This window comes from Petaurus breviceps, unplaced genomic scaffold (assembly GCF_028583685.1).
Source record: "Petaurus breviceps papuanus isolate PSGF00001 unplaced genomic scaffold, PetGlider_PUasm1.0 225, whole genome shotgun sequence".
NCBI lineage: Eukaryota > Metazoa > Chordata > Mammalia > Diprotodontia > Petauridae > Petaurus > Petaurus breviceps.
Window position 1 is genome coordinate 15,086,529 of NW_027185889.1, and position 27,188 is coordinate 15,113,716.

Here is a 27,188-nt window from a genome sequence, read left to right on the forward strand (position 1 = left end):
AAACAGTACAATGATCAACTGTGAATGACTTAGCTCTTCTCAGCAACACAGTGATCCAAGACAATTCCAAAGGACTCATGATGAAAAAAGCTATCCCCCTCCAGAGAAAGAACTGATGGAGTTTGAATGCAGACTGAAGCAGACTATTTTTCACTTTATTTATTTATTTATCTAGATCTCTGTCTTCTCTCACGACATAACTGATATAGAAATGTTCTGCATGATGGCTAGCTTACCATCTCAGGGAGGGGAGTGGAAAGGAAGGAGGGAGAGAATTTGGAAGTCAATTTTTTTTAATGAAAGATAAAACCAGGAAAATAAAATATTTTGGGAAAAAATTGTATCATAGGCCATTCTTACAAAGGTTTGCCATCATCACAGTGAGTCAACTGTTCAGTTGGACTTCCTTATGGAGGATGGATTTCTAACAACTCACATACCTCTAGTGCCTTTAAAGTTGACCAATGCATCAAAATTTATGGCAAAAGTATATTTGAAGTCTTTTTTTTTAATATCACATCAGAAAATTTGTTATTCACACTAATTAGGACCCCAGATATATTATAAACTGCATAATGTCCCCAGTTGGTATTCTAAGTAAAAGTATTTATTTATTTTAATTTTTAAAAAATTGATATCTTTTGTTTTTATATCACAATCCTTTCTAAAGATATCCCTTCCCCCTCATTAGTTAGCCTTTGATAGAGGCTAGAAAAGAAAAAGAGAAAAAAAAAATCAATTCCAGAAACCCACACCTGACAATATATGCCCTATACCACAGCCATAGCCCACCACCTCTGCAATGGATAGACACAGAGAAACAGAGAGACAGACAGACAGAGACAGAGACAGACTGTTTCTTTTCAAAAGAAATTAGTGCTTGAATGAACTCAGTAATGTAAATAACGAAATCCTCCAATAACCAGTGCAAAGTAATTAAAAGATGCTGCACTAATCACTCTTGTTTATGCTGTTTGCTGCTTAGTAGAATATTTTTTTTGAAAGAACAGAAAAACCTTTTAATTTGGTCGCCCTATTTAAAGGATTAACAATAAAATATAACAGAAACAATTTTCAAAAAGAATGCTAAAAAGACAAGATAGTCTAAAAAGTGTATTTGTATTTAGTTTAGAATATGCTTGCCACAGTGTATTAAACATAAAACCATGCAAAATATTGCAGAAAATGTAGAAAATCTGGTCACGGATGATCAAGAGTAATATCCTTTTTTCAAGTAACAAGTTTTTAAAATGAATCTGTCCTTTCAACTGCCATTAAGAAAAAATTTGAAAACCTCCCCAAATCCCTCAATATATAACTACACATTCCAGCAAAACAAATTCCCACATTAGACATGTCAGCAAATGTTTTCTGTCATTTTTCAGTCTTGTCTGATTCTTTGCAACCCAATTTGGTGTTTTCTTGGCAAAGGTATCGGAATGGTTTGCCATTTCCTTTTCTAGCTCACTTTACAGAGGAGGAAACTGAGGCAAAAAGAATTAAGTGACTTGCCTAGGGTTGCAGTTAGTAAGTGTCTGAGACTGAATTTGAACTCAGGCCTTCCTGACTCCAGGCCCCGCACTCTATTCACTGTGCCACCTAGCTACTCTTCTGAAATTGTAGAGACAGCAGTATTCATGAGATTATTACATGTTCCCCCATGTTATAAATGCAGCCCCCTCTCCTTTCCTCTACTTTTAATCTACTCTAAACATAGGAGCTGCAAACAGCATGTTTATAGTAAGGCAGTGTGAGAAAAGATAAGAAAACCAGTGAAGTCTGGGGTAGGGAAGGGATGAGGATACACTGTCAGCCATTCTCTTCTTTTAATGGGAATGGGGGCGGGGGTGGGGTGTGCCTTAAAGCCAACTGAAACAAGGTTGGAATTCTAACAGAGAGCTAAGAGTGATTAGCAAGATAGAGATAAACTGTTCATCTGTGGGGTCCTCTTCCCTCCAGGAACGAAAATCTATGACACAAAGTTCACACTGTGATTTGGAAAGAATTTCTCTATGAATTTTAACTTTTTAGGAGAAAAAAATGGGGAGGGGGAATCCCTGCAGGTAAAGAAAGAGACTCTCTCCTTTACTGATGTGGGAAATCTCATGAAATGTTAATAACCGACCAAAAGTGTGGCTCACCGTCTAATAGGATTCTGGATCTGCCAGTCAACTAATCAGCAATCATTTATTAGACCCTCAATATGGGCCAGGCCATGCGCTAATAAACACAGGAACACCTGATCTGGTAGGTGTTAAATTCTTTTCAATCCACCCACCTTGCTTAACTAGCTTTTCAAAATGGCAGATTCCTGTCTGGTCCAGATCCTTTCAAGTGTGTAAGGGGGAACATCAGAAATGAGCTTTAGCATCTAATAACCCAACATCTGCATCTCTGGACTGAAATACCATCGAATATTCTATCTTAGGCTGAAAAAATGAATCGCTCTGTTATTGATCTGACTCACATGGCTGATTAATAAGGCTCTCATGAGTCCCATGTCTGTAAATATCCCTGTTGCCATTTCCTAGAAAAATACCTGGTTGAAAGCTTTTCCTGTTGGATAAATACTCAGTCAATAATCAACAAGTATACCCTTCATACTGCAAGAGTGATTTGGCTAAATGCCTCCATCATATGTAATCGGTGGTGGTACATTTATTTTATTAAGGAAAACATCCTGTGACAGAACCATCTTCAGTCTTAAACAGATGGGAAGTGGCAGGCAGAATTTGATAAAGACTAAAAGTGAATGGGAGACTTAAGGGACTGTCATTTATTTCCAACCAATACAAAAATGACTCTTGCCCACTAATGATTCTAGCTGTACTTTCGGGTTAAGACAAAGGTATGAGCAGAGGGCAAGATCCTGTCTAACATTTTCCACCATTATTAGATACAAGTTCACTGACCTTGGGGTCATCTTTGAACCATCTTCATGCCACTGCTCTCTGGTTACTAAGTCCTCTCCATTAAAAAAATTTATGTATATATTACATACATATGTTATATATAAAAATACATATACACACATACATATGGGTACACACACATATATAATGTTCATGTTAAGAAATTTATTCATAGGCCTGTCTTCTTCCTCAGTAAGTCTTTCCAGTACAACAAGAATTTATACTGGAGAGGTGGACTCCAGCTTGACTCTTACCAATGGAACCCTATCCCTTTCTGGAGAGCCCTCTGGGATGCTAGTGCCATTCTCCTCCCTTCCCCATCTCATTAAATGAGTCCTACATATCCTTTAAGGCTCAGCTCAAGACCACACCTCCTCCAGGAGGTAATACATTTCACCTCTCCAGGACTCAGTTTCCTCATCTGTAAAATAAATCTAGATGGCTTCTAAGATTTCTTCTGGCTCTAAGTTTATGACTTCTATGACCTCTGTTCTAAATATGCCCACGGCCACAGTGCCTTCCCTCTCTATCCCCTACGGTTCAGCCAGTTTTCCCTTCTCACACAGGAAATATTGGCAGCAGCCAAAAGAACCCAAGCTGAAGCTTGTCCAGAGAATGAAGGCTGGGAGGGGGTGGAGGAAGGAGCACCCCTAAGTCTAGGTTTAAAAGGACTTAGGTATGAGCATCTCATTGCCTGAATAAATTGAACATTGCTTGTCATGTATTCAGACCTTGGTGAATGCCCAGTTTCTCTGCACTCTTAACCTGAACGTCTTCTATGCCCTGTCTCCCTCAAGAGCTCAGAGAAAACAGATGCCCAAGGACACACAGCTAGTGCCAGGGTTCAAACTCAAGACCTCTGCAAATCTAGCAATCTTTTTCCTCATCTTCTTGTTCCCTTGCTCTCAGCCTTCCCTCTAATACACCCTCTCTGTCTCTCTGTATATATCTATATATCTCTCTATATCTATATCTTGTGTGTATATAGTTTACAGTAGAATGTGAGGTCCTTGAGGGCAGGGGCTATTTTTTTTTGCCATTCTTTGTATTCTCAGTGCTTAGCACATAGTAATAGATTAATCAGTCAGTGCTTGTTGACTGACCAACAAAAGCCTTGGGTTTAAATTCTGTTCTGTCACTTGATAGTTGTGTGATGTTGGGTGACACTAAGCCTCAGTTTCCTCATCAGTAATACTAGATTAGACTAGGACACCTTTAAGGACCCTTTCTGTGCTAAATGTATGATCCTATTTAGCAAAAAGACAATTTTATTCAACAAACCTTATCCCAATGCTCCATCACCTAACCCCCAACTCTGGACTCAGGCTACTGTGAAAACTCCCACCAGAGCCCAATATGTTGCAAAGGCAAGAATAGGAATGAGGGTGAAAATAATGTACACAGCCTTTCTTTCCTCCTTCCACTGTGCATTTCTTTTCACTTACTAATTTCACTCCAGAGAAGCTGTTTCATCCTCCAACCCCTGCTGACCTGGGAAAATGGTTTCCCACAATGTGCTTATTCTAAGAAATGACACCAAAATGAAAATATTTAGATATCCCATGGAGCTCAGGGTAATGGGATTTTACTTACTTCAGTTCAGTTCAATAAGCATTTGTTAAAATGCCTACTATGTGCCAGGTACCTCGCTAAACACTAGCAGTACCCAAAATGAGAAAAGATTACATTTCTCTGTTGGTCCATAAAACTCCCTTTTTAACAATGTCTAAGAGGATTTTAAAGATTCAAGACACCACCATCCTTCTCTCAGAACCTTGGTTATGAAAATGTTAATTGTTTTTAATGATTACTCTGCTTTGCTATGGTTTCCCATGCAAACTTCGATACACTTTTCAGTGTTTTCAATATGCGTTGCTCCACTCCAGGGCGAACTGTGATTATGATGCAGGGCAGGGGACGAGGAATGGAGTTCACTGGACAGGAGGCTATAATCAATGTTGTGATAAATGGGTTCCAATGAAAATATGTGATTTGTTCTTTTAAGGAGGAAGTCTTAACAAATCCCTTCTAGGTTTAAAAGAAACAAAACTCCTCTTCTAGTGCCTCACTGAAGTATGGAAGGCTTTGATTATCTGTCTGGTGATGGCCTAGGGGGTCATGAAGGATATACCAAGCCCCTGTTGCTCCCACAACAGGCTGAGAAGGTTCTGAGTACTGACCAGTGCTGGGCACTGTGTCTATAATCCCGCTCCAACAATAAATTCAAGACCCATCATTCTACTGGAATTGCTTTCTACAAAGTTACCAATGGTCTATTTTTTAAAAAAATATGTCCAACATGAGAATTTGTTTTACTTGACTACATAGTTATCACAAGGACTTTGTCTGTCTCCTCCCCTCCCACCCCCCACCTCCCTAGGAGAGAAAAAATAGATTTTTTGTGAATTAAAAAAAAACCCAATAAAGCTACCAATGATCTCTTAAACACCAAATCTGATCCTCCCCCCTATTTTTTTTTTTTGCTTTTATTTTTGGAGGGCAATTGGGGTTAAGTGACTTGCCCAAGGTCACATGGCTAGTTTTTGTGTTAAGTGTCTGAAGCTGGATTTGAACTCAGGTCCTCTAGACTCCAGGGCTGGTGCTCTATTCACTGCACCACCTAGCCACCTCTTGATCCTCCCCTTTCTTGAAGTCAACAGAACTTAACACTGTTGACCACCCTCAGAACATCCTTCTTGGATACTCTATCTGCTGGGTTTTCATTACAGTACTCTTAATTCTCCCCCTCTTTGGTCACTCATTTTTACTGTTCTTCCATGGTTGTCCCGCCCCCTGGATGTGGGTACACCTCCAAAGAGACCTCAAGGACCAACCCCTTCTTTGTAAGGGAGCTGGAATAGCTGGTATTTTTTTTTTTTAGCCCTTGAAGATTTACAAAGTGTTTTTGCATGTATTAATTCATTTGATGATTACACATGAGGAAACTGAGACCCAGGGAGGTTAAATGCCCTGCCAAACATTACACAGGTAATATCAAGAGGAATTTGAAATCAGATTGACTCTAGAGTCAATGCCATGGTAACATGCAGCTTTCTCTCTATATATCCTCTATATATCCTACAGTTTCAATTACCTCTCTGTACACTACTCTTAGATCTATATATCCAGCTCTAGTCTCTCTCCTGAGCTGCAGTCCTTTCTTACCAACTGCTTCCTGGATATTTTGAATTGGATGTCCCATAGGCATTGTCAATTGTTTTTCCTATTCTTGAACTGTCTTTGGGACACTGGTATAAACACAACTTGAAAATAACAAATAATTTTGTTGGATATGTAAGGTACTCAGAAAATGAACTGCTGTGTATAGAAAAAGAATAAAATCAACTTACAATGAATGTAAGGTACTGCCTCCTTTCATATGTGAATAAGCAGAAAAAGAACTTTTCTCTATGAAATACTGTTAAGATTTAAGTGTGGAAAAAAACCAGTTTTCATATAAAATGTGGTGGTAGACAATGAGGAGAACCAAGCAGAGAACAGAAAAATGACTTGAGGCTACCAGGGTATTATGGTCCCTTAGCTCATTTACATGTAACTGTTTTTAGAATTTGAGGTGAATACTTGCAATAACAGGTCAAATAATTGGACATTATGAAACAAGAATACTATGGAGCAATTAAATAAGGCTTATTGGTTTCATAACTAATAGAATTGTGGATTTTGTAAATTTTATCTCATAAGAGATAGTGAGTCATTGACCACCAGTGAGCTCTGATTTGAGTCACTGAGCTTGTCGAAGTAATCCAGCAGGGGAGGAGACAACATCAACAATTAATAAAAACAACGGTAGTTCAATAAGATGGCGGCAAGAGGTACTTGGTTAAGAGGGCAACAGGAAGAGCTATCTGATGGAAAGGCTTTGGCTTCTGTACTTTCTAAGTGGCTTGAAGTTCACTGGAAGAATTCTGATTTTTGTACTCTTAGGTTATCATAGCTACTGAGATTTTTTTTTGCAGAGGTGGATAACTATGGATGTGGAAGATTGGAGATGTCAGATTTTTTTTTTTTTGATATGTTGGTTTCTCCCTTTGTTCATTCTTTGCTTTAAAGGATGGCTTACTAAGAGGACAAAGAGAATACATTTGGAAATGCAGGTGATTTCCAAGCAAAAGACATCAAAAAAATTCATTTTTAAATGTGCAACAAGGATTTTAATTTGCCTCTCGTCCTGTATTACCAGACTCATTATGTACTTTCTCCAAGTGTGGAAGAGAAAATTGTTTCTTCGTGTAATGGTCTGAATGACAACCCCCATGATAAATCTCTGAGAAGCATTAGCCACATCCCTGAAATAACATGGTGCCGAAAGACACAAATCTGAGATTCCATCAGTAAGCTTTTTAAAAAAACCCAACAAAACACTCTCCTATTTCCTCCATGGAGTGATGTTTTTGCTAATACCAGCAAAAGCAAAAGGAAGAATCTAGGTGCTTAAGCACTTATCATATCCTTAAGTCCAATTAGCTTGTCATTTTAATGAGACTATGTTTGGAATGGGAATTCCCTGCTGACGCAAAGAACTCTGTATCCAGTTTCCATGCACCAGTAAAAAAACAACCTTAAAAAACCCAGTCTCATGAACCAGTAAGAACCAAGCTGACAAAAATCACCTAAGTAAATTTTACAAGGCAAAAGGTGTCAGTGGAATGTTGTCTACTCATGTTCTTTCCCCTCCCTTTCTGAAAACAGCCTGATGAGGCAGACCCAAACCCCAGGATAGCATTTCTGCTTGGAACACCTGTTTTCCATGGATCATAACTGAGTTAATACCACTCATGCCGCAAGGTTTCTCATGTATCCTCCCAATCCTGTTTACCTCCTGGGTGGAAGAAAAATAGACATGGGAATTTTTTTTTTAACAGAGTGAAAGAAAGAGCTTTGTCATCTTCATCTATGGGGGCTAACCAGGGCCAGGAGCCAACTTGGCAAGATTAAAGGGCTCTGTGCCATATGCCTGTCAAAAGAATACAAGACCCTGACAGGTTGGAACCAGGGTAGAAAGGAAAGGACACTTGAACTTTCCAGCTTCTGGGCAAAGTGTAAAGCACCAAGATTTTACCAAGATCCATATTTAGGTTTCAGAAGGCCACAAATGGATTTGCATCAACATTGACTTGCAAGATAACAACTGCTATCTGAAGAATGCTTTAAAGTTTAGTTAGGAAAGTGAGAGCAAAGGAAAGAAAGAAGAAGATATGGGAGAGGGATAGAAAGGAGAGGAAAAAGGAGGAAAGGAAATATCGGAAGGAGGAGAGAGGAGGAAGGGAGAAAGGGACAGAAAGGAGGAAGGGGGAAGAAAGAGGTGGAAGGGAGAAGAAGACAGTTGGAAAGGGGAAGAGGAGAGAAAAATAGAGGAGGAAGGACAAGGGGGAGGAAGAAGGGAAGAAAGAGGGGGGAAAAAGGAGAAGGGAAAAGTAGAGGAATAGGGGAAGGAGAAAAAGCTGGGAAAAGAAAGAGGAAAAGGGTAAAAGCTAACAGAGTATATACACAAAGACAGAGTTAGAGCCGGACTGATAAACTCCCTTTTTGCTTCCTCTTGAGAAACAAGTAGAAAGTTCAAACTTCAAGCTCAGGGTCAAAGGTTTGAACCTATAAATGGAGAGAGAGGCCCTGGTTCTTTCAGAAATCACAGTATCCTTGTTTTCTGATTACTGTACTATTTTCATTTGTACCAACAAACACAGTCTTCTGTTGCAACGACAACCTTGTAGGCATCCTTAGAATCATGTTTCAACTCTAAGAAACAGATTTATTGAACAGTGGACATTTTAAAAAACAATTGTAACAGTAGGGGGAAGAGGGAGAGGAAAGAAGGGCCAAGTGGTTCGATACTATGCACAGGTAAAGATGTCAAGAGTCGAGGCTGCTCTCTGTTTGGGTGGCCAACGGCACACACATTTTTCTTCCCAGAAAATATCTATTTATGGTTTCTTACAGCTAGGAGTAGCTATCCCAGAGCTCTGGTGATGAGACTCTTGGACAAATCTTTGATAAAATAAAATGATACTAGGTTCCTCTTCGTGAAAGGAAGGTGGTGGAGTACAGGTGCAGACTTTGAAGGTATTATTTGGCTAAATCATTAGTAACAGCAATGTAAAAAAATTCTTTTTAAGTGTATGTTATTGTTGAGTCATTTTCAGTTGTGTCCAACTCTGTATCCCCATTTGGGGTTTTCTTGGCAGAGATACTGGAGTGGTTTGCCATTTCTATCTCCAGCTCATTTTACAAATTAGGAAACTGAGGCAAATAGGATGAAGTGACTTGCCCAGGATCATACAGCTAGTAAGTCGAATGTAAACTCAGGAAGATGAGTTTTCCTGACTCCAGGCACAGAGCTCTATCCACCATGCCACCTGTCTGTAAATATGATGTTCCAAATGCAACTAGCACAGAGGATCGCATTTCAGTAGTTTTGTTGCCCAGGAAATTTCTTTTTATGGGTTCTTAAAGTTGTGGTCTCAGGACCCCTTCATACTCCTAAAAATGACTGAGGTGTACCCAAAGAATTTTTATAACTACTAATATTTTATTGTCATATTGTCTGAAATAGGATTTGAAGTCAAGATCTTCCTGACTCCAAGTTTGAGTCCTCTTAGACAGTGACTTCAATTAGAAATTTAAATGTTTTTTAATTTGTTTTCAATATTCATTTAAAAAACTTTTTGAGTTCCGAATTTCCTACCACCTTCTGGTCTCAGCCTCACCCATTGAGAAGGCAAGCAACATGACATCAATTATACAAAACATCTTAGTATTATTATGAAAATAATTTTGACCTCATGGACCTCAGGTTGTGGGGGCCTTCAAGAGGCCCCCAAACCATACTATGAGAACCACTGATCGAAGTCACTAAGAAGAGAGGGCTGGATTAGCCAGCCTCTGCATTCCTTCCTAGTTCCACCTCCATCTATCATCCAATGAAAAGTTACATTCATCTGGAATAACATATTAACAAAGGACAAAGTTACCTTCTCTCAGCCCCTGTTAAAGCTAGGATTTCTTTCTAGGTTTCTAGGCAATGAATGAGGTTTTCTTCTCACTAGCACTGAGCTTAAAACTATCAAAGAGAACAGGCTATTTGAATTCAACAAGCATTTCTATGAAGTGCTGGCTAGCTATGGGCCAAGCACCAAGACATCAACACAAAACAGGCCCTACCCTCAAGGAGTTGACATTCTTGCTGATCTTGTCTGAAGGTTTTAGCCTCCAGATTTACATTTAATAATAATCCAAACCAAGATGTTTGGTAATGTTTCAAAAGCTCCCCCCCCCAAATAAAAATGCCTGGACATCTACCAAGGATTTGGGGAAGGACTGAGCCAGATGCAAAAAATGACATATTTCCTGGGGAAAAGGTTGCTGTTTAGTAAAAATTATTAGATCCAAGATTTAGAGCAAGAAGGGGACTTTAGTGGTCATTTAGTTAACCCTCCTCATTTTATAGATAAGGAAATTATGACCTCCAGAGGGGAAATTACTTGCCCAAAGTCACACAGTCCCATGCTGCAAAGCCAAATACAGCTTTCTTGGGTCTTAAAAACATCAGTTCTACTGAAGTTTGCTAGAAAATGAAGGGAGAATCAAGTCTCAAAAACAGATTATATGCTTAAGCTCCTCAAAGTATTCTGTCTCATGACCCTCTCTGCCCTACTCAGGCATTGTGACTGAGGCAGACAGAGAGAGTTGCAGTGACTTACCCCTGCTGAGGCGTCAATTAGGGGCAGATCCATGCCAGGAACTCAAATTGGCCTCCTAATCTTATGCTCAGGAGACCAGCTCTGCTCTCTTTCCAATGAAAGGCAGGTGAATGAGTCTGTAGGGAAAGAGGGCAATCTATCCTACCAGGGCCCATGGTGTGACTCACTCCCCACTTGAGAGATTCTGAGAACTTTATCTCAGCATATTGTTATTTGTCTGAAAGAACAGCAGCCTCAAGCACTGTAAGCAGTTAAGGAAAAAAAAAACCCAGCCACATAGTATATGAAATTTGCTGGTCCGAAGTTGAGATTGCCTGATTTCCCTGCAGAGAAGCTACTGGGGATTAGAGCGAAAACCCAAAGAATACTAGATCACCTTGACCTCAATGGTCCACCCCTCCTCATTTACAAAGGAGGAAACCCAAGCTCATATAAGTGTCTTGGACAAAGGTCAAAGCAGAGACTAGAAAGGGAAAGGAAAACCTTTCCTTGTTTAGTCTTCTAAAGTGCTTGCCTTGGAAGGAATATTGGCTCAAGTAGGAGTCTGCAAGTTTCTACTCCTGGCTCCCCTATTCATTCATTCCTTCATCAGCACCTATTATTTGGGACACCCTCTAGGTACAGGCCACTAAAGCAGCTTTGTGACCAGTGATAAGAATCCCTCTCTTGACTTCCCTGCCACTTACCTTCATTTTACAGTTTTTGAACCAAGCAAATAAATGGCTCTTGTCCTCCATGTCTAGATCAATATTAAAATCACTAACTAGTAGCTAGTAGTATAGCCAATTGGAAAGTAGCCTTCTAATCTGAAAAATAGGGATGACAGTATGTGCAGGGCTCACCGTATAGGGCTGTGATAAAGATATCAACGAATCATGATCTGAAGAGTAAAGTACAGCAGAAAAGGATTCGAGATTGTCCTTCAGGATTCAGAGCTGGAAGGAATCTCAGAGGCCATCAGTCCAACATTTTCTTTTGATGGGATTTACCATTCCGGAAAACATTTCAAAGAAACGTACCTTGAACCAAGTTAAGCCAGTACCAGCCTCTGACAGTAAGGGATCTTCCCACCCTCTTTACAATTCCAATCTTACTTAGTCACTTTAGTTAATGACTAGCTTTTTAAAAATTAGAGCATTTTATTAATGAGATTTTTAAAAAAACCAGATTCCACAAAGGCTTAAGTATTTCAACAACCATAATAACAATATCTAGTGTCCATATAGTACTCTAAGGTTTGCAAAGTGCTTTATATATGTTACAAATATTTTTAAAATATAATTTTACATGGAAATATTTATATACATAGAATTATATTTTTGTTATTATAGAAACATATTTATATTCGTGGTGTTCATTAGTCATTTTCAGTTGTATCTGACTCTTTGTGACCCTTTTTGGGGTTCTTTGGCAAAGATAATAGAGTGGATTGCCATTTCTTTCTGCACCTCATTTTATAAATGAGGAAACTGAAGCAAATAAGGTTAAGTGACTTACTCAGGGTCCCATGGCTAGCAAGTGTCTGAGGCCATATTTGAACTCAGGTCTTCCTGATTACAGGCCTGAAGCTCCATCTACTGTGCCACTCACCTGACCTTTTATATTTTTTATAAATATTTTATCCTTTGAAAATGTCTCATTTTATCCTGGAAGGTAGGTGTTATTATTATCCCATTTCACAGATGAGGAAACTGAGGCAGTCAAAGGTAAAGTGACTTACCAAGGGTAACAAAGCTAGCAAGTGTCTGAGGCGAGATTTGAACTTGGGTCTCTTTGACTCCAGCACTCTATATGAACACAAAATATCCCTAAATGAAATTTGCTCAAATAGATGCTCATTTTGGCTTTAGAGTTTCACTACTATTGTAATTTTATGGCTGTCTCTCTGATCTGAAATATTTTAATCACTGAAAATTGGATGTTTTTGCTATTTTTGCTGTAAAGTTATAATATAAACCACCAAGTGAGCAGCTAGGTGGCAGTGTGTAGTGCCGGGCCTGGAGCAGGCTTGTATTGCTTGCCTCAGTTTCCTTATCTGTAAAATGAGCTGGAGAAAGAAATGACAAACCACTCCAGTATCTTTGCCAAGAATACCCCAAACGGGGCCACAGAGTCAAAAGAGTCAAAAGGCCACAGAGAGGAGAGGAGACGAGAGGAGAGGAGAGGAGAGGAGAGGAGAGGAGAGGAGAGGAGAGGAGAGGGGAGGGGAGGGGAGGGGAGAGTCAAAAAGGGCTGAAAAACAGCAAGAGGAAGTGAGGAGCCTTTCTCTACAATTCTCTGCTAATGAACAGTTTTAGAATGTTGTAACTTAAAACTGGGTAATTCATTCTTGATGTAAGGGTCTGTTCTGTGCTTTAAAAAATTAAAACTCATTAACAATTGCTCCCCTCCTCCATATTTTTTAGTGAAAAGTATCTCCATTACAAAGTACAGAGGAAAACATACTCTTTCCAAAGGGATGTCAGGCTGAAACTAATAGGAAATTTAATATGCATATCTGAAAAGTCTTCTAACTGGGTCCAAAAAAATCAATTTAGGATGACAGATTTAGAGTTGGAATGGAAGACAAAGACCATTAAATCCAGCTTCTTCACTTTAAAGATTAAGAAACTGAGGCTGAGGGGGATTAAGTGGTTTGGCTAGCATCTTGCAGCTAGTGAATATGGAAACCGGATTTGAAGTCAAGGTCTTTCCAGTTCCGAGCTGAGTCCTCTTGGACAGTGGCTGGTCTGAAAAAAATCACCTAGGGTTAAGGTGAGAGGGAAGCCTCAAGCAAAAACTCACGTGATCAAAGGGCTGTATTGAGCATGGTTTCTAGGAATAAGGAGATGGCAATGCTGCTGATGCCTCAGCACTGGGTGGACCACATCTGGAGTTCTGGGTGCTCCACATAGGAGGAACACTGACAATGTGGAAAGCTAATAAAGGCAGACAAGGATGGCGAAGGAACGTGAGTCCATGCCATATAAGGCTCAACTGAAGGAAGAAGGGAAAGCTGAGGGATGGGGGGTGGCCAGATAGGATAACAATCTTCACAGAGAACATAAATCACACTCATTTGGTTTGGTGCCCAAAGGCAGAACCAGGAACAAAGGGGAGAGAGAAGTTGCAAAGAGATCAGCCTAGTTTTTAAAGTCAGGACAAGCTCCCCAAGTGTAACTAAGGAGAATGGGCTGCCTTGGGAGCCTGTGAGTTCCAGCTGATTGGAGAGGTCTTACAATAGGAGAGAGTAAAGTGAAGATTCTATGATTCAGGAGAGCTTGGATTCTCTCACAGGATTTTGGGATCCCTCACTCACCACCCCAAACAAATCCCGAATTCCCCAACAGCAAATGCTCTGGAAGGCACTTTCTCCCAAACTCTTCCATTTTTCAATGCTAGTTCAGTTTTGGTTCCCATCAGGGAGAAAAGCCTCAATTAGCAAGGTGCTAATAAGGTTCTTTAGCACCACTCACAGGCATGTGTTAATCTCTCTTTTAACAAGGAGGGAGTTAGGCAAGAGTTTCCTATAATTAGAGGCAGAGAAGCAATAGCAGTTACATCATAGCTGAAACTGCCTGGCATAGATGCCCGCAATAAATACCTTTCATCGGAAAGCTGTGAGCCTAAGTAAACAACAGAGAAGGAGAGACAAAGACAGAGAAAGGGAGGGAGGGAGGGAGGGGGAGAGAGAGAGAGAGAGAGAGAGAGAGAGAGAGAGAGAGAGAGAGTCTCCCCCATAGAAATGCCCTCGACTCATCCTTAACAAGTGGAACAAAAACCTCTTGAAGGCAGGGACTATTAAATATTGTCCTTTAATTCCACTGCCTACATTAGTGGGCAAGAAGAGGGATACCATTTATTAGGCACCTATTGTGTGCCAGCCCTGCTCTGAGCACTTCACAAATATGATCTCATTTGATCCTCACAACAAACCTGGGAGGAAGGGAGGTGCTATTATTATTGCTCATTTTACAGATGAGGAAACTGAGGCTGAGCATAGATAAGCAACTTGTCCATCATCACAGCTATTTAGTTTGAACCCCTGGGCTAAAGGATCTCTAAGGTTTCTTCTAGCTTTAGCCCTAGGATTCCATGAAAAACAATGCAAATGGTATGGTTTAGAGTTCCGTCTTTATAAAAGCTACCTTAACTTTACCCAGTTAAGAGAAGCAGACTAACTGAATACAGTTTCTTTCTAGTCAATGGGTTCCATAGCCCTAGCAGTCTGTAGGGTGTACAGAACTGGAAGGGACCTCTAGAAAGCATCTACTCCAATCAGTTCTGTCCTGGCAAGCTTTGGTAAAGCCATTCTAGGTGAATCCATATTAAACCTCTGTCTGGCTCAAGGATACTCTCTGGATATCCAGGAAGATATATGTTCTAACAGGTAAGAGGAGGAGGCAAGTTGCTACAAGGCGAATGAGACCCCACTTCATTAAGGGAGTGTTTTGGTACCTGTCCTTTCAATTCCCCCCTCCCCCCAAAATTGATACCAAACCAAGTTTTCTGCCTTCTTCCTCCACCTAAGAAGCAGCAGCTAGTTTAAGATTGGATGTAATCAGGGCAGCCAGGTAGCACAGCGAGTAAGAGCACCGGCTCCAGTGTCAGGATGACCTGGGGATCGAATCCCAGGCTCAGACACTTAGCACCCACCCAGAAACGCCTGGCCATGTAACCTTGAGCAAGTTACTTAACCCTGATTGCTTTAAAAAAAAAAGATTGGATGTAATCAAGACAATGGTACCAGATCCTCACCAGGTCCCCCCCAAAACAATAGAATCTTACTTAAGCTAAATGTTTTTTAAAAATATGTGGCTAGGAGCAAGCCAGCTTCCTTTGGATTGGAGCCATATTGTGAAGGTCTTTAAAAACAAAACCAAGGAATCTGTAGGTGAAGAAGCCTCACCGCCCCTTGAGCCAGGGGTCTGGAGAGGCTGATGATAGCTTTTCTTGTGATGTGCTGGTGCGGGTGAGTGAGGATGTCAGCTCTGGCCAGGGAGGTGGGGGAAAGGAAAGGATTCTTCTCCTGGTGCCTTTCATTTCTACTGAGAGCAGTCTGGTATCTGCTGTAGTTTCACTGAAAAGAGGGTATAAATGAGGCCAGAGACACATGACTCAGAGAGACTGAAAATCCCATTCTCTGCCTGAACTTGTATCTCCTTCAAAGGATGCAATCCATTGGTCAGCAATGAGTCAAGACACTAGCAGGTCAGTTCTCTTTCCCTTTCACTCCCTAACAGAGACAAAACCGAAAACAAAGGAGGCCATCTGTAGCTAGCTTAGGATGAGGTTATTTTTCATTTATGGCAGGTGACATATGAAAGTAGAGAAGACAAGTCGAAGCCCACAGCACCTGCCCTTTGTTCCTCAAACATTGCTAAAGAAGAGAAGGAATTGGCAGGGTGGGGATCATCATCAGCAGAACTATGAACATGCAAAGAAGGCTAGCTATAAAAATGTATTAGAGAATGCTGTGAAATTAGGGTGACCAAGCTTGGTGTTCCCAAAAAGAGACCTTTCCTTGGTAGGGACAATGATGTGGAACATTACATTCAGGGGTGATATGCTGGTTAGTTTAGTGGAATTTTTTTTAAGCTTCTTACTTTAGGTCATTTGTTATTGTTCAGTCATTTCAGTCTTGCAGAAATCTCCATGAATCCATTTAGGGTTTTCTTGGCCAAGATACTGGAGTGGTTTGCCATTTCCTTCTCCAGTTCATCTGACAGATGAGGAAACTGAGGCAAACAGGCTTAAATGACTTGCCCAGGGTGACACAGCTACTAAGTATTCGAGGCCCCTACAAAGACAAGTCTTCCTGACTCCAGGTCCAGCACTCTACCCACCACACCACTCATAATAGCTCCTAACTGGAAGGGTGAAGGGACAATATTTGGGTAAGTGTGGGTATAAAATTTAAAAAAAAACGTATCAGGAAATGCTGTGAAATTATATTTGTTGAACATACCGCGTCCAAAAACTGATGTAAGAAGGCACTTCCCCCCACTCTGGTGGCAGAAGTGTAGGAACACTGAACGATAGACTTTTTTGGTGATAAACTTTGCTGAACTGAGAATAAATACAATTAAATGTAACTAAATACAAATAAACCTAGACAATATTGTATTTTAAAACTAAGTCAATATGTGCCCCCGGGATCCTCAGTAGTGGCTCTATTTCTTCTTGAATCTGACACCACTGCTCCTATTTTACATTGAGGAAACTGAGGCCAAGAGATTTAATTTATTTGGTCAAGATTATGCTGCTAATAAGGATTTTCACTTAGGTCTTTTGACTCCAAATCTTTCATTCTTCCACTGGGTCGTGCTGCATTCAACGTTCATTTAATGACTGACAAATATAAATAGTTAATTTCATAGACATATATATGTATGTATATATGTATATATATAAATATAAATATATGTGTGCGTGTGTGTGTATCAGACAAGGACATAAAAAAAGCTTAAAAAAACTCCCAGAGTCCAAATCCATTATTACTCTCCTGAATGACCACCCAAAGTAGACCCTCTGTAGAGTAGAATCCACTTGGGAAAGCAGGCATGGAAATAGAGAAGATCCACCCCACCCCACCCCGCCCCAGTTAAATCCTCACCATCCTTGGCTTATTTCTTATATCCCAAGATATATAAAGCAGAGGAAATGTGATTAACCCCCATCTGGCCAGATGCTTCCTTCCCTCTGATTTTTATCTGTCATGGGAGTCTAGACTCTTCTCCAATGAAGCTGCATCCTTTGGTTGCCATGAAACAAAGACATTAGCTTGTTAGTATGACTTGAGTGACCCCAGATAATTCCTAGTCATTTTTTGTTTTTTAAAAACCAAGCGTTACACATGTCCATCACCTACTGATGGGGTGTGTCACATTTTTGTGGGGATAAATAAACTGTATTGTTCCTGTTGGGGGGGGGGGGGATAGTTGAAATGAAAAAGAAACACCAAAACAAAAAACAAGGAAGTGTGGTTAATGCCTTTGCTTCCTCTATTAGTGGCCTTTTTATTTACTGTGTGGCCTACAACCTCCTTTGGGTCCCTCCTTTGTATCATGACAACAAAAACAACAACAAAACCCAGTTCCTGTAAAAACCACCAAGCCTCGGGCATCTATGCATATAACATTCAGGATCCATAGTCTCCACTTCTTTGTTGAGGGCAAGCAGGTTTTATTACCTATGCCTTCTTCTGCAAACAAGATTAGTTTTTCTTTGCCTTCTCTTTGAAGGCATTTCTCTCTCTCTTTTTTTTTTTTTGCTTTTTGGAGGGCAATTGGGGTTAAGTGACTTGCCCAAGGTCACAGGGCTAGTTAAGTGTTAAGTGTTAAGTGTCTGAGGTCCTCCAGACTCCAGGGCTGGTGCTCTATTCATTGGGCCACGGCCACCACGTAGCCGCCCAAGGGCATTTTTTTTTCAATAGCTCAGTAAGGAATAGAACACAGTCACAGAAAATTCACACAAGACCTCTCCCCCTAGAGCAGGGGTGGGGAATCCTTACAGTGTCTGGCATCTAGTAAGCATACTAGCTATGCTTTTCATTGTGTCTGACCCTTTGTTACCCCATTTGGAACTTTCTTGGCACAGATACTGGAGTGGTTTGCCATTTCCTTCTCAGCTCATTTGACAGATGAGAAAACAGAGGCAGACAACGTTAAGTGACTTGCCCAGGGTCACACAGCTAGTAAATTTCTGAGGCCAGATTAGAAACATCTCAGGATAGATAAAATAACTAACTAAAGATAGACAGCTAGGTGGCTCAGTGGATAGATGACTGGCCTAGAGTCAAGAAGACTTGAGTTCAAATCTGGCCTCAGACATTTCCTAGCTGTGTGACCATGGGCAAGTCACTTAACCCTGTCTGCCTGTTTCCTCATCTGTCAAATGAGTTGGGTAAGGAAAAGGCAAACCAGTTCAGTGTCTTTGCCAAGAAAATCCCAAATGCATTCAGACACAACTGAATCACTAAATATCAGCAACTAGACATCAAATCTTCCCTTTGAGCCCAAAGTAAAGGTTTAAAATCTTTGCAGGGTGAGAAATTTTTTTTTTCAAAAGAGGCTAATGTTTTAAATTCTGGGAAGAGGGGCTGGGGAATATTTTCAGGCATTCTTCCACAAGGTGTCTTATAATCTTTGCAAGCAGGCTTCCCAAAACCCAAGTTGGTCATCAGTCACAGAGCTGCAATATTCATTTCAGGCAGTACTTGAAGCTGGCCAAGAGCTTGTTGTGCCTGATTATAAAGGAAGGCTTTTCTCAACTGTATGGATACTCTCTGTAATCTGACAAGGGTCATACTGGCCTTTCAGAAAATCACTGGCGTGGAAAGCCACTCACTGTGTGACTCTAAATTTCAGAAGCTCCATAGAGTGAGTGTCCTACAGCAGGCATTTCAGGAGAGGCAGCAGGCCAATTTCCACAAAGGCTCCAACTAGTTGCGTCTGTCCCCAAATGGCCCTCCCCTCACTTGGGATGGCTGCAATCTATACCCTGCTCTCTTCCCCACTCCCATTCCCAGGATAAACAATGGTTCCCAAACCAAGACTGCCTCCTGCATCAGATGGAAATACCAACACCATTATTCACGTTTACACAGCCCTTCATGGTTGACAAAAGCACTTTCCTTATAGAGGTAATGAGCTGGATGAGACCTCTGAGGCTGTCTGGGTCAAGCTGTACCTGGACACGACTCTCCTCTGGAAGACCCCTGGTAAGTGGTCATTCAGCCGTTACTGGAAGGTCTCCCAGGGATGGGGAGCTCACTGTCTCCCTTGAGACAGCTCAATCCACTTTTAGGCAGTTCTGGAGGAAAGGCCCTAGAGTGAGAGGCCCTGGGTTTAAATTCTACCCATGCTAACACTTATATGCCCTGTGACCCTGGGCAAGTCTCTTTATCCTCCTGGTTCTCAGCTTCCTCACCTGTAAAATGGGGGTAAGACTAGAAGATCCTTTGAGTTCTAAATCTATGATCTGATAACCTATTTTTGAGGAAGAGTAACAGTTTGGTATAACAGAAAGAGCACTGACATTGGAGTCAGAGAAGCCAGGTTCAAATACTGCTTCTAACTTGGGCAAATAATTGAACTTCTTGGCCTCAGTTTCCTTATCTATAAAATGAGGTGGCTGAACTAGATCAACTTTTTTGGTCATGTAGCACTAATGGTAAAAAAAAAAAGAAAAAGAAAATTGAGTATGGCACCCCAAAATATGTATATTTATTGATAAATTATCTAATGTCCTAGCTATGTGACTCTGTACTAGCCATTAAACATCTATGAATCTGCTTATCTGTAAAATAAGGGATTGGAGTCCATGGCCCATAAGGCCCCTTCTAGTCTTGAGCTATGGCCCTAGGGCTGTGTGACTCAATCTGATCCACACAAAGGCCTCTACCCTCTGCCTCTCTGGTCACTGTCCTAGAAAAACAGAATTTATCTTTTGAGAGGTACCTGCCAGTCACAAAGTGATCTGGGGGCAAGGGATAGGGGAGAATTTACCCAACAAGAAACACCTGTGCCTCAAGGCTCAGGTAGGTTTTAACTACCCCATGGGATCAATGGCAGGGCAGAAGTGGGCCCTTAGGAGCTTCCATTGGGGGAATTTTGAGGGATAGATCATTGGTGACAGGTAAATGCAGTTGTGTTGGCTGTTACCAGAAGGATGAAACTGGACTCCTCTCCACTGGTTGATCATATGCCTCTTGGGGTCATACCTCCCAAGCTGGACTGGTTGGCCTCTGAAACCCATTTGAGCTCAAGCTTTAGAAGCCTATGCAATGGTTTCCCTCATATCAAGCCTAAAATTCACCTCTTTGCAAATTCCACCCAAAAAATGCCCACATCTATTCTCCAAGGGCAAGTAGGTCAGACCCCAATCCTCCTTCCCTAGATAGTTCTTCAAATGCCTGAGGACAGGTAACACCCTGTCAGCTCTGCCCCCCCCCCTTCTCCCATCTCTTAAGGCTTCCTTTCTCTGGGCTAAACATCCCTAATTGTCTTAACCAGTTTTCATACATCATGAACACCATCCCCCACCATTCTGTTTGTCCTTCTCTGGATATGCTCCAACTTTTATCAATGCCCTTCCTAAAAAAACCAAAAAAACAACCCAGCAGTCACATATCAACCTGAAACTCCTTATACGGTCTAACGAGGGCAAAGTGTAGGAAGATGGTCAACGCCCTCATCCTGGACACTCTACCTCACCAAGTATGAGTTTTCTTTGACCTTTGACCTTGGCTGACATCACCCTGTTGATTCAGGTTGTGCTAATGGTCCACTAATCCCCCAGATCTTTTTCAGAAAAGTTGCTATCTATATCCACCCTCCTCACCTTCATGTTGTATTCATGAAGCTGATTTTTTTTACACCTAAGGAGAAGACTTTACATTTGTACTAATTAAACTTAATCTCATTAGATACTCTAAGGAGGAAAAGAAATAATTTTCAAAAGTTATTGACCCATTCCTTTGCTGTTCATTTCCTGTTTGTGTATATTTGTACAAACATGGAGGGAAATGCCAAGACAACTAAAACGATAAATTGATCCAAACTTGTCAGATGACTTAAAGAAATTGTCAATAGAGAAAAAAATGTGAACAAAGCCTAGGCAGTGGGCAGCATTATGGTGTTGTGGCTAAAGCTTTGGACCTGGTGTCAGAAAGAAGATCTGGGTTTAATTTCTTCTCTGAACTTCTTATGTGGGCAAACCTCAGTCTGCTCATCTATAAAACAGGGGTGATGCCTAAAGTACTAATTTCAAAGGGTTACCATGAGGATCAAACCTTTAAAAAACAAAAAGCTATCTAAATAGGGGCTGTTGTTATTTATTTTGACATATACCAATGATACAAAAAATAACGCAGAGGTCAGATGATTACTTGGGGTATAGGGTCTGTTATGGTGAGGACTCCATCCACGTATGGATCAGACTTGGTGACCACTAAAGTTGGTTATGATTCTATGGTTTCATGCTTAAATAAATTATTTCAGTAATACTTTGACTAAGAAAAATCTCAACCATCCAATGTGCAGTAAAAGTGGAAGGAAAGAATATAAGATTGAATGAAGATAATAGAAATTTGCTGTTTCACAGACAACCCTCTTTTATTTTTATTTTTGATTCTATGGTATATGGGAAGTAATCACTTTATTTAAATTTATCAGAAATTTTTTTTGGCTTTTTTTTTTGGAGGGGGGAAGGCAGGGCAATTGGGGTTAAATGACTTGCCTAAGGTCACATGGCTAGTTAAGTGCTAAGTGTCTGAGGCCAAATTTGAATTCAGGTCCTCCTGACTCCATGGCTAGTGCTCTATTCACTGTGCCACCTAGCCACCCCATCAGAATTTCTTAAGAAAAGAATTTGGGGGGGGCAGTTAGGTGGCATAGTGAATAGTGCATCGGCCCTGGAGTCAGGAGGACCTGAGTTCAAATCCGACCTCAGACACTTAACACTTACTAGCCATGTGACCTTGGGCAAGTCACTAAACCCCAATTGCCCTGCCTTCTCCCCTCCAAAAGAAAAAAAGAAAAGAATTTTTAAAGTAAGGGAAAAGTACTTAGTATAGACTCAAAAGACCTGGGTTCAAATTCTGGCTCTTCTATTGACAACAAATAGGTCATTCATTCTCTCTCTCGTAAGTCAGTTTCCTGTAGGTCTCTGATTTGAGTGGAATCAGACCCCAGCCCACTAGTCCAACCCATATACTAAAGGAAATCCCACTATAACATACAAAACAAGTACTGATTTACCCTCTTTGTGAAGATTTCCAACAAGAGAGAATCTACCATCTGTTAAGGCTCTCCTTATTAAGGAATTTTTCCTGATTTTTTTTTTAATCTGTAAAATTAGGGGATGAGTCTCAATGATCTCAAAAGCCCCTTCCAGTTCTAAATCTATGCTCTAATTAGTATTTGTGCTTATGAAAATTAAGAGGAAAAAAGGTAGCTTGACCAATAAAGCTATGGGACCATGGACATGTCATCAGCCCTGCACAGACCTCCACATCTCCATCAGTAAAAGGTAGAGTATGCAAGGCTGGATAAATCTGGATCAATTTCACTGTGAATTTCAGGGCATCCTAGCCCCCAAAGAGATGTGCCCTCTCTCTACCCTCATCCCATTTTACCATCCCAGGAGCTTGTCCTGGTCAGGGCAGGGTAGCAGCAGAAACTCACCCCAAGCCCATCCTACCTCAAGCTTCCTTTGCCTCACATCTCACCTGCTCTTCTTGCTTCTTCCTGTCTCCTAAGGGGATGCAGGAATTCTCTGGACCACATGTGTCGGGCTCCCTCTAGAGGATGTTTGGGAATCTCCTGCCATTCAAAGAAGGGTCCTTGGATAGGGCTGGCTGGCATCTTGACCAGAAGGTGTCACAAACTCAGCCCTTCCATCCACTTTGACTTTTGGGCAAGTCTGTCCAAAAATCTTGGCTAGAGGATCAACATGAATGCTTACTTTCCTTTCCTCTACCTCTCAAAATCTATCTTTAAGACCAACACCCTGAAGATGAGGTTCTAAGATTTCAGAGAGTTTGTGAATTTGCATGGGAAAAAGAAAGTAACATTTTTATTTTCCCTAATAACTTCTACCTGAAATTTAACATTTCCTTCAATTATGAATGTAATTTAAAAAAAAAACCACCATCAACCTGAGAAAGGGGTCCACAGGTTCCTCCAGATTGCTTTTACATTTTTCTTTATTATTCTTTAAAATTTTTCTATTTTATTTTAAACAGCATCTTTTTTTGTTATATGAAATGGTTCTTTTGGATGGGGGAAAGGGAGAGACAGGGAGAAAATTAGGGAAGGTAAAAACAATTAAATTTATTTCCTTGAATTATGGTTTTTAAGAAAAAAATTGAGTGAGAAGGGATCCAAAGATTTCTCCAGACTTCTTTTTTGTTTTTGTCTTTATTTTTTTATTTAAAAATTTATTTTAAACAATATTCTTTGCTATATGGGATGGCTCTTTTGGAGAGAGGAAAGGGAAATATATAAGGAGAAAATTAGGGTAGGTAAAAACAATGAATATCAATAAAATTTATTTTTAAAAACATGACTGCTGAAATTTAACATTTCCTACCATTATGGATTAAAAAAAATTAATCAGAGAATGGATCCATAAATTTTTCCAGACTGGCTTTTTTTTGGTGATTAAAAACCAAACCACACCATATTCTTTATTATATGAAATGGCAGTTTTGGAGGAGAGGAAAAGGTACAGGGAGAAAATTAAGGGACAGAAAAAATAAAAGATACCAATAAAAAGTATTTTTAAAAAACATGACTGCTGAAATTTAGCATCTCCTTTAATTATTCACTAAAATCATCTAAGGGGTCCATAGATTTCTTGAGACTGCTTTTTCTTCTTTTTTATTTTTTTAATTAAAAAAATTCCTTGTTTTATGGGATGGCTCTTTGGGAGGGGGGAAGGGGAAGAGATACAGGAAGAAAATTGAGAATTAAAAAAATGAAACATAACAACAAAAATTTATTTGACAAAACATGATTCTGAGAAGAGGTTCACAGGCTGTACCAGACTGCTAAAGGGCCATGAAACCAACAACAAAGAAAAAAGCTTAAAAATCCCTTGGTCTGCAGAAAGCCTTTCTCGGATTCCCTAGATGCTAGTGGCCTCCCTTCTCAAGCTTACATTGAAGGTGTTCTTGAAGTTCTAATGCTGTTTTATGCATCTTTTTGGGGACATTTATTTTAGTTATTAAAGTTTAAATCATACTAAGATTTTCTGGGACAGCCTATATGTATATTATATATAATATTAATTACATATATATATGTGTACACCTACAAATACAAATATAACTAGAAATAAGCACAGCCAAGTCCTGATTAGTACGATTAAGGACCACTTTGAAACAGTTTCTTTATTTGATACACACTGCATATTTCCATTAGGTTGGAACCAATGATGATATTCTTTATTTTATGTGATTATAACTGAACAGTATGGATTTGATATGGTCAGTCACTTCATGGGATCCACTATTCCCACTAATCAGAACCTTGCCGTTTGGGGCCACTGCTAAATACTTTGGGTCTAGCATCTGGGGTTGGGGGGGGATACAGGGAGGACCCTAGATGAGTGTCAGCCCAAGTTTCAGGTTCCTTATCCATAAAAAAGGGATAATAATTGGATCATGCAACTTAAGAGCTGAAAAGAAACTTAGAACAATCTAGTCCCAAGCCCATCATTTTATAGACAAGGCAATTTATACCTTATCATTAAGGAATTTGTGAAAGAAAACATGTACTATCTACCTGACAGCCTTGCTCTGGTGATTGAGTGAACTGGTGCACACAAAATGCTTTGCAAACCAAACAGTGCCAAATTAGTATAATTAGTATAAACTATTACTAACTTATAGATATGAAGGTGAGAATAATATTCAATTTCCACTCTACAATGACTTCAAGGAAGGCATTAAACAGGGAGAAGCATAGGAGGCCAGTGATGGAGATGGAGTCACAGATGAGAGCCTCAAATCCAATCCTCTTATTTTGTAGAGGAGAGAACTAATGCCCAGACAGGTTAAATGATTTCTCCAAAGAACATGGGTAGAGTGTCACTAGCACTTATTTACTGGTGTCATAGGAAATGTCTTACGTATGTTCCAAGCCAAGAAATTATTTTTTCCAATTTATTTATTTATTTTTAGTTTTCAACATTCATTTCCACAAGATTTTGCATTACAGATTTTCTCTCTGTCTTTCCCCTACTCCCCACCCCAAAATAGCCAGCCTACTAAACACACCTTCCCCCAATCTGTTCTCTGTTATATCCTCTCCCATCCCCCCCCAAATTTCTAGTAGGGAAAGATGGATTTCTTCTATACCCCAGTGCCTGTATATTTTATTTCCCAGTTGCATGTAAAAAAATATATTTTTTAAACATTTGTTTTTAAAACTTTTCAGTTCCAGATTTTTTCCCTTCTTCCCTCCTCACCTGCTCCCACTAGGAAGATAAGCAATTCAATATAGGTTGTACATGTGTAGTTACGAAAAACATTCCCATAGTAGTTATATTGTGAAAGACTAATTATATTTCCCTCCATCTTATCCCACCCCCCACTTATTCTATTTTCTCCTTTGACCCTATCCTTTTTTAAAAGTGTTTGCTTCTAACTACCCTCTCCCCCAATCTTCCCTCCCTTCCATCATCCCCCCTCTTATCCCCACCCCCCTATTTTCCTGTAGGGTAAGATTCCCAATTTAGTGTGTGTGCAGTTCCCTCCTTAAGCCAAATTCAATGAGAGTAAGGTTGTCCCATTCCCTTTCACCTTCCTGCTCTTCCCCTCCATTGCAATAGTTTTCTCTTGCCTCTTTTATGTAACATAATTTACCCTAATCGATCTCTCCCTTTCTCCTTCTCCCAATCAATTCCTCTCTCACCTATTAATTTTATTGTTTAGATATCATCTCTTCATATTCAACTCATCCCTGTGCCCTCTATGTATACATGTAAATACATATGCCCTACATATATATTTATATACACATACACCCTCTTATACATATATATGTATGTATGTATACATATATATTCCCTTGGACTATCCTCATACTGAGAAAAGTCCTATGAGTTACAATTATCGTTTTTCCATGTAGGAATGTAAATAGTTCAACTGTGATAAGTTCCTTATGATTTCTTTTTCCTGTTTACCTTCTTATGCTTCTCTTACTTCTTGTATTTGGAAGTCAAATTTTCTGTTCAGCTCTGGTCTTTTCATCAAGAATGCTTGAAAATTGGGGTGGCTAGGTGGTGCAGTGAATGGAGTGCTGGCCCTGGAGTCAGGAGGACCTGAGTTCAAATCCGGCCTCAGACTCTTAACACAAAAACTAGCCATGTGACCTTGGGCAAGTCGCTAACCCCAATTGCCCTCCAATAAAAAGGCAAAAAAAGAATGCTTGAAAATCCTCTATTTCATTGAATGACTATATTTTCCCCCGAAGTATTATGCTCAGTTTTGCTGTGTAGGGGATTCTTCGTTTTAATTGTAGCTCCTTTGCCCTCTGGAATATCATATTCCAAGCCCTTCAATCCCTTAATGTAGAGAAGCTGATAGATCTTTTGTTATCCTAATTGTGTTTCCACAGTACCCGAATTGTTTCTTCCTGACTGCTTACAGTATTTTCTCCTTGACCTGGGAACTCTGGAATTTGGCTATAATATTCCTAGAGGTTTTCTTTTTGGAATATTTTTTAAGAGGTGATCAGTGAATTCTTTCCATTTCTATTTTGCCCTCTGGTTCTAGAATATCAGGGAAATTTTGCTTGATAATTTCTTGAAAGATGGTGTCTAGGCTCTTTTTTTTTTTTTGATCATGGCTTTCAGGTGGTCCAATAATTTTAAAATTATCTCTCTTGGATATATTTTCTAGGTCAGTGATTTTTTCCAATGAGATATTTCACATTGCCTTCTATTCTTTCATTTGTTTGGATCTGTTGAATAGTAATTTTGATTTTTCATAAAGTCATTAGCTTCCAATTGCTCCAATCCATTTTTGAAGGAATTACTCTCTTCAGTGAGTTTTTCAAATTCCTTTTCC

At 40.0% G+C, this 27,188-nt stretch overlaps 1 protein-coding gene across 1 annotated transcript in view; it reads right to left on the minus strand.

Moving 5' to 3' along the window:
* The window catches only part of TMCC3 (transmembrane and coiled-coil domain family 3), a 117,103-nt gene that overhangs the window by 51,056 nt on the left and 38,859 nt on the right, over nucleotides 1-27,188 (minus strand). The window lies entirely within an intron of this gene.